General features: G+C 42.1%; 1 protein-coding gene and 1 pseudogene across 1 annotated transcript in view; one reads left to right on the top strand and one right to left on the bottom strand.

Annotated features, from left to right (window-relative positions):
• LOC105513603 (T-cell receptor gamma chain C region 1) overlaps positions 1-8,365 on the bottom strand; it is a 117,797-nt gene that overhangs the window by 83,101 nt on the left and 26,331 nt on the right. The gene's annotated exons all lie outside the window — the stretch shown is intronic.
• On the top strand, positions 4,886-5,720 carry LOC105513610 (annotated as a pseudogene).

Here is an 8,365-nt window from a genome sequence, read left to right as displayed (position 1 = left end):
TGCAGGGCTAGGCAGTAGGTCCGGGTCAGTGCATAATTACCCACAAACGCCATAGTTTATTCTATAAAGTTTTGTTTGTTTTTGAGACAGAGTCTTGCTCTGTAGCCCAGGCTGGAGTGCAGTGGTGCAGTGGTGCAATCTTGGCTCTCTGCAACCTTTGCCTCCTGGGCTCAAGTCATCCTCCCACCTCAGCTTCTGGAATAGCTGAGACTACAGGCACGCCCCACCACACCTGGCTAATTTTTGTGTTTTTGTAGAGATGGGGTTTCACCATGTTGCCCAGGCTGGTCTCAAATTCCTGAGGTCAACTGATCTACCCACCTCAGCCTCTGAAAGCGTTGGGATTATAGGCCTGAGTCACCGCACCTGGCCCTATTTCTATAAAGTTAATAAACACTAAGGATATTCAAAGTGGCCCAATAGTGCAATTGAAAGAGCATGAACTATTTGTTTGGACAGATAACTGCCCCTGTCTAAGCATCAGTTATTTCTTTCATGAATAAGCTTACTTACCAGGTTCTTACGATAATCACCTGAGATTCTGAACATGTAGGACATCTATCCCATTTTCTGGCAGTCAATGGGAACTGAATGGATATTAATTCCCTTTTGTTCCTTGCCAATATCTTCACCCTGAGCATTTCACTATGACTAGAATTCTCTAAAAAATGAAATAATGGACCTTGCCTTCTCTCTGAAATAATCATGTAGTTTCAACAAATGCAGTCTCTAAATAGGAACCTAAGTCAATAGGAAATGATGTCAAATCAGAAACTTGGGGGTATAGTTGCTGGCATTTGTGGGGTGCAATTGATAGTCATCAGACTCCCTTTCTGGTTTCCTGTGATCACAGAGGCATCATCTGAGGAACACAGGAAGTGCTACAAGCTGAGGCTGAGGCCTAGCCAGGGCAGAGGGCTGAAGGAGGCTCTTCCACATTGGGAAGGATGTGGTCGCCTACATGATAACAGGGCAAGTGCTCATTGCCTCGGCTCAACTGTCATGCTAGGTTCCTGGGGGCCATTGTATTGGATCATCATGTCTTTCTACTTTTCTGGGAATTTTATATTAAGAACTAAAGGGGAGTAGTAGAATTTTATATGTAGAATTTATATACAGAATTTCATATATGGTTGCAACTCTTTGCCTATCATTGACCTTGAACACGGTTTTTTCCAAGTAAATATCAAAGCCTCAAATGCCTGATTTGGTATTTGTCAGTACCTGAGTATGTATGAAAAGTTCTATATGGATAACCTACAGTGAAAATATATGCTTTGTTTCTGCTAATGAAATAAAGATTTTCACTTGCTTCAATTGTTTTTACCCAGTTTCAACTAGAAACAAACTAGCATTTTCAGTGAAACCAAAGTTATCAAAAAATGAGACATTCATTTTCAAAAAAATCCCTCAGCCAATCTGAGAAGTAGGGGAACAAGTTCACTTTCCCAGAGTGAAGAACAGGTGCATATCTGTAGCTGTGATGTCCCTTCTGCTCAGACTGAGTGCCCGAGAGAAGGCCGAGGAGACAGGAAACCTGGAGCAGGAGAATGAGGAATGAGGAAGGGGATGAGGAAGCCGCGCCAGGATGAGGAAGGGGAACCTCGTAGAGTGTTCACAGAGAAAATGGGTGTTCCCAGGCCCTGCACCCAGATCAGTCATTTCTGAGGGTGCTGATTGGTCAGGATCACATGGGAACTCTACCCATAGCTATATGACACCATGATAATCAGTCCATTTGCCAGGGTAAAAGTTATTCACATCTTGTTGACTCTTAGAAACTTTTAGAAATATTCTTTCTCATTATTATTATTTCATCACGATTATCTAACTGGTTTCAGGGGAGAGTTGGTCCAAGTTACCATGTGTGCTATGACCTGAAGCCACCTGTCCACTTTTCCAGGTGAGAGTCCTCACTGGTTTATCTGGCCACCGAACGCTCATGGCACAGACCCAACACTTCCATGACCCACACACAGGGCTCTGCTCTGGACCCACGGTGGATGTAGGACCTGAGAGTCCTATTTGGTGTGGAAGTAGGAGAGCTACCTGTCATCTCCTCACTGGGAGAGGAGGGAGTTTCCAAGGAACTCCCAACAGTGCTTTTCCGAGAAAGTCTTTGCAAAATTAGAGTTCCCAGGAATTCTCTAAGCTCTACTGTATTTAGCCTGGATATAGCTCATGAGCCGAAGGTTGGAGGCATCAATTTTGTCTATCTCTTAGCAAGTCTTTGAGAAATATAGCCAACTAGACCAGGGTTTCTCAGCCTCTGCATGATCGACATTTTGGGCTGGATAATTCTTTCTTGTGGAGCTGTCCTATGCATTGTGGGATGTTTCGTAGCATCTCTGGCCTCTACTCACTAGATACTAGTAGCATTCTCACTCTGTTTGTGACAATAAAAAATGTCTTCAGATGTTACCAATGTCTGCTGGAGAAGGGATTGTCCTCCATTGAGAATCTCTGGTTTTGCCCTCTTCTTTTGGATTACTACCATTCTCCTGAGCTTAGAATGTCAGCGGAGATTGGGACAAAATGAAACTCCCACTGAACATCCAGTATGTAAAAATTCTCATCACTCAATGAGCAGTATCACCTAATCGTCTTTGCCACCATCTATTTTCTTAAGGAATTGGAGTGGATATTACAAAAAATACCTCTATCGCTCAGCATATAGCACTGTAGCTTTGCTAGACCACTTGTTACCGGCTACTTTCATATAACACATGCTAGATTTCATTTTTGCTACATCAAAGTCATATGTTGTAGGGATTGTTAAAGCCCCTTATTTCATCAAGAAGGATGCCTTTCCTATACTAGGAGCTCCATAAATATTGACTATCCTTAGGAGTAATTCATATGAGAAATCATATTGCAATGAATGAAATGTGTTAAAATTAAACTATAACTCTTTGTTATGGTGTTTACAATTTCCAAAACACTTTTACAAACATTGGCTCATTTAATCCAAACAATATTTTGAGGTAGGAAGGGATTCCCCATGCGGAAGAGGGGGTAGTGTAAGGCCTCTCAGCTAGTAAATGGTACAGCTGGAACTAAAACCTATTTCTTCAATACCAAGCAAATCCACATATTGTGCTATACAGGTGAGCATGCAATCATCCAGTTCTGCTTTTAATTCGAGTTCAACCTGCTGTTAGCTTGACTTGTTGCTCTCTGACACCCAGTGCCCTCAACTATGAAAATGAAATTGAAATGCCTATCTACCAGCATTGGCTTAGATAGATGCATAATATGCCTGGCATAAAGTGGGAGCTCAGTGGATTCCATATCCTTCACCTCCTTCCTCTCTACTCTGCCTCCTTGTTGAAGCAGGATCAGCACAGAGCTACTGTTAGGAGGCCTAGTGTTGGCTTTGGGGTATGCTCTTTATCTTAGAATTTTAGTTCTTTGACTTGAATGACAATAAATAACATCTCTAGACAGAGGAACTCCCCATCATGAGGTGTGGTGGGGCTCTCAGCTTTGCCCTTTAAGTGGGGGCTCTGTGACGTGGGGCGTAATGACCAGTTGTGGGGCTGCCATACCCATCCTCTTGCCCCAGAGGTTCCCCATGTCCACACTTCACCTCATAGCAAACATGGGCAAGGAAGGAACTGTCTGCAAATGTCCCATTTATCCTGTACCTGAGGAGGTGGTAAAAATTAATTCACTGAAGAGTTTGATTCAAAAAATAATGAAGTTCTATAAATAAAAGCATATCTGTAAATTTGGGATGCTTTTTTCCTAAAATATATCCTTTCGGTATTAGAAAATGTGATGATGACAAAAGCTAGGTTTTACTGTTGCAACCAGACTGTGCGTGACAAAAATGAACTTTCTTTTTTTCTTGTTTGGCAAGACTTTTACTTGAATATTCTGGCTCTATGAAGCCTTCCCAGTGATCATTAACTTCTTCCTGCTCAGAACATTTATCTATGTCATGGAATCAAGGACTCGTTAGTTTCATTTTTTTCCTTTGAAGAACAAGTGAATAGTATGCTGGTATTCCTATTGATATTCACTCAAAAGAGTCAGGCTGTTTGATTGCTGCATTATGTTTCATCCAGTAAACTGGAAGTCTTCCTGCTTCAACTTTTTCATTAAAGGGCCAAATTCCCTACTTGGGTACACTTACAGGAGCACATTCTGCATCCTTGTAAATATACAGAGAAGTCTGAGCCCCTCTTCCCTCCCTTGTCATTTATTCCAGTTCTTGCTGGGTGAGTGTGGTGTGGTGGGAAGAGAGTAAGTCTTATGGACCGTCACACCTGCTCTATATCCCTTCTCTGCTACTAGTGATGCTTGCATGATCTTGGAGGCTACAGAGTCTCTCTGAATCTCCAGTTCCTCCTCTGAGAAAGGGGATGATAATATGTAAGAGAGAAAAGCATGTAAAGTTCCAGGCCTGACACTGACTTGGCCCTCCGCCCATCCAAGCCCTCCCTGGGCAGCCAGGCAGGAAGCAGAATGTGATGTGGCCAATCTCAGGCCAGGCTGCAGTTGGGTCTTGGCCTTTCCTCGCTTTCCCGTCCACCTTTGGATAACATTTCTGTGCTCCTCAGCGGACTGAGGGTAAGGGAATGCAGCAGAAAGGTGATAATTAGGGTGAATATCTTTGTGTTCCATCTCGCTGCTTTTCTGTTACTCAATAAGCACAGTTTTGGTTACGCTTTTTTCTTGTTAAAAAAAAAAAAATCTTAGAACTCAGAAAAACTTGATTGCATAAGAAAATTCTCTATAGAGAATTCTCTGCAGATTGTATCTAAGTAAACACCATTAGCATCAATTTAACTAACTTCATGTGACCCTGGGGAATGGAGCTTAAGGCTGCAAGTGAAAAAAAATCACAAAACGAATAATAATTTTTTTATTTCCCCCCGAAATGTCTCCATTTAAAAGGTCGTGTTTGGTTTTGTTTTTCTCATCACTGTAGGAGATCAAGGCAATAGATTTTGTAGTCAGACAGACCTGGATTCAGATCCCAGCCTCGCTGTTTACTATCAAGTATCTTAATTTATCAAAGTCTCAAATCCGTACCTAGAAAATATCTATAAAGGGCATTTGCCCCCACAACAGAACCGCTGTCGCCATCGCTGTCTTTTAAGATCGCCCAGGTCCCTCTGCCGCCACCACGCCTCTGGGAAGAGGCAGCGCGACCCTCTGGCCAGCCAGCCCCCTCCCGCCGCGCCCTCTGCCCACCTGCCCGCGCACCCCGCCCACACCCCCGCCCCGGCAGCAGCCCCATCTCCGCCCCTTCGGGCCAGCGGGAGCCTCATGGCTCATAGGGCGTCCACGCCGCAGGGGTGACCGTGGACTCGGCTGTGGGACACGTCATGGGCAGCACCTTCAGCCGGGGGAGCTCGGAGCCTGCCCAGCCTGCTGCCCAACAGACCTCCACCCGCGCTGCCCCCCAGCCCTTGCAGATGGGGCCCTGCGCCTATGAAAGCAGGCAGTTCCTGGACTCACTCAGAGTGACCTGTCCCTGCGTGAGGTCTCCAGCGAGGCCCTAAAGCAATGAAAGTGCAACCATGGTCTGAGGTCCCTGATCTGAAGAGTTGGTGCAGACTCGGGGGCCAGCTTTGCACCCGCCTCTACCCTTTGCTGACAGCTGGACCACAACACTAGATTGTACCAGATAGCTGGGATTGGAAGTGAAGAGGTTTCTCACCCCACGAATAATCCAAGACACAAATGTGGAAATAAAAGAGTTTATTAAAAAAAGAAAATATCTATAAAAATGAGATAATAATAACGATACTACTTTGTTAGGCTCAGATGTCATAACGCATGCAGTATAAAGTGCCATGCACATAAAAAGTACTCAATAAACAATAGCTACTATTATTACAGTCATAAGAACATCTACTACATTATTTATTTTCACATAGAACTGAGCTCTTTCAGAGAATAGTTTGTACATTTAACCCTGTACACGTAAACTCACTGATTTTTCTGTTTTTCTGTGGCTAAGCAAAGAAAATAAGGAAAGTCAGAGAAACCTGCTGACCCACGGACTGCAAATTCAAATTCTGCCAATTTCAGAATACAAATACGGAGTTTTGATAATTACTCTAACTTTAACTTATAAGTAAGTAAAATATAAAGAGAACGGGACTACAGTAAAGTACAGCATGTGATTCAATCACTCTGAATCCATTAGTACTTTGCTAATTCACTAGTTAAAAGTTGACTTAAGAAATTAAATTGGGGACCTACAGAAGAGACACATGAATTATAGCAACAGGGGTAAGGGAATAAATTCTACTTGATATGAACGTGACAGGCATTTCTCTATTCTCAATCATCTAATGAGAGTTGAGATTGTTTCCCTATTTTAAACTTAGCTATTGTTGTAAAGAACACTATGAGCACAATTGGATTAATCGTACTATTGATTCATGAAGCACTATAAGCATAAAGCACTATAATCATTTATCTAAATGTATGTCACTTTTATGTTTCTTATTTGAGTCTACTACATGTTGGTTATTTATTTAATGAGTCAACAAATACCTAAGACTCCTTCACTTAACTCAAGAACAAAAGCATTATAAATAATCTACATGCTCCTCTATATTAAGAAATCAACTAAAGAAGTACTAATGAATGATGATCTCTCAAGATTTGTCCAGTTTCCTGTTTTTTTACTCAAGAAACAGTCACACATCCTGTTCTGTTGGAGACGGGACCTTGGTGGTTTTGTGGAAAGTGAAACGAAACTAGATAAAACCTCTTGCTCCCTAGCTTGTCTTACTTATTTGAGGTCAAACATAATCCACTTATTGGACCATCTGCAGGATTTCGTCCTTTGCTCATCCAAGTCCATTTTCCACCTAACTCTGCCTTAAAAGTCTGACCACCCTGGGCTGCATGGATGGTCTTCCCTATCCTGCAGGTGTTGTTTGGGGGTCAAAAATGGAAACTCCAGCAGGCAGCTGGGAAATAGGAGAGTGGGGTCAGCATTCCCTCCCTGAAAAGGGGCCTTAAGTTGGCTGCATCCTCCCCCATTGGCCAGTGTACAGTGCCATTTGCCCCACAGCCAGAGCTGATGTCCAGGAGGTGTGGGTAGGAGTGGCCGTTCTCTTCTATATCCGTTAGCTCACTGAAAAAAGTTGTTTCTTTTTTCCCAGGACCTTTGAGCTACAGGCTTGAAAATCCTAGTGCTCAAGGAAGACATACAAGCCCAATAAGCTGCCTTGAGCACTCAAATCACTAACATTTTCTTTAGTTCAGCATAGTAGTCAGTAGGAAACAGAAGAAAATATAAGATTTTATGTTTTAAAAGAAGCAAAAGTTGTTAAAGAAGAGGAAAGAAAAAGTAGTCAAGCAGAACCCCTTCCAGGCCTTTCTAACCAACAAATTTTACATATTGTCTCTAGGTGCTCAATAAGATGCAAGGATATGTTTAATATTATAAAACATGAATTCTTTTTTTAAGTAAATTTTGAAGTAAAATTCAAAAGTAATGTGTTTTCTATTAGACCATTTCAAAAGTACAGAAATGACACATATAAAAATACTCATGAGCGCAACGTCTGGAGATAAGCATTTCAAAGTCTGTGCCCTTTTTTCTCTACCCCAGGCTGCCTCTTGTGAACCCCTTCACAGGACTGAAAGCAAAAAGCACCCGAGACAAAACAGTCGACATGGATTTCCAGGTGGGTACAGCAACTTCTAGAATTGTGGCTTCTATAAGATGAGTCCTGGGCAGTAGACATTACTTTTTCCATAGTATTTGTATGTGTGGGGAGTTGGGCAACAGATGCTATGGTATATGCAAATATTGCTTTCCAAGATTTCCTTAGATTTTATTCAGATTTTATGTTAACTAGATAATATAATGTTGATTCTATTATTCATTGTATCTCACCCACCTCAGGTAGAAAAGAAAAGAAGTTGAACCAAATCATCAGAATATTCAGGGCATCCATCCATACAACCCCCTGACCCATTAGGTAAAATGAACCCCTCAATAATAATGAAACTATCAATCTCAATTCAATAGATATTCATTGAGGCCCTACTATATGCAGTGCAGTATATTCTAATAAGATGCTGTCAGCGTTTCTGTGAATCCAAAATGTAAACCATTTAATTGGCAAATATTAACTTAGAGCTGGTTTGCTTCTGGCTAGTTTTCCTCTGGTGTGGCCAAAATGTTCCTGGTGAAGCTCACCTTAGCCAAAAGGAGAAGGGCAGGAGGAGTAAAGGACTATAAATTTTGACTTGTTTTTCCCCCATAATGGTCGTATGCACTACACACAAGGTCACTGTCCTCTCCAGCTGTGTGTGAGTCAAAGGTCTTAGGGAACCATGACCAAAAGCTTAGAATTAAATTAATCTGGGATGACCTTTTTTTTTT

Source organism: Colobus angolensis, unplaced genomic scaffold (assembly GCF_000951035.1).
Source record: "Colobus angolensis palliatus isolate OR3802 unplaced genomic scaffold, Cang.pa_1.0 Scaffold232, whole genome shotgun sequence".
Lineage (NCBI taxonomy): Eukaryota > Metazoa > Chordata > Mammalia > Primates > Cercopithecidae > Colobus > Colobus angolensis.
This window is presented reverse-complemented; position numbering and strand designations above follow the sequence as displayed.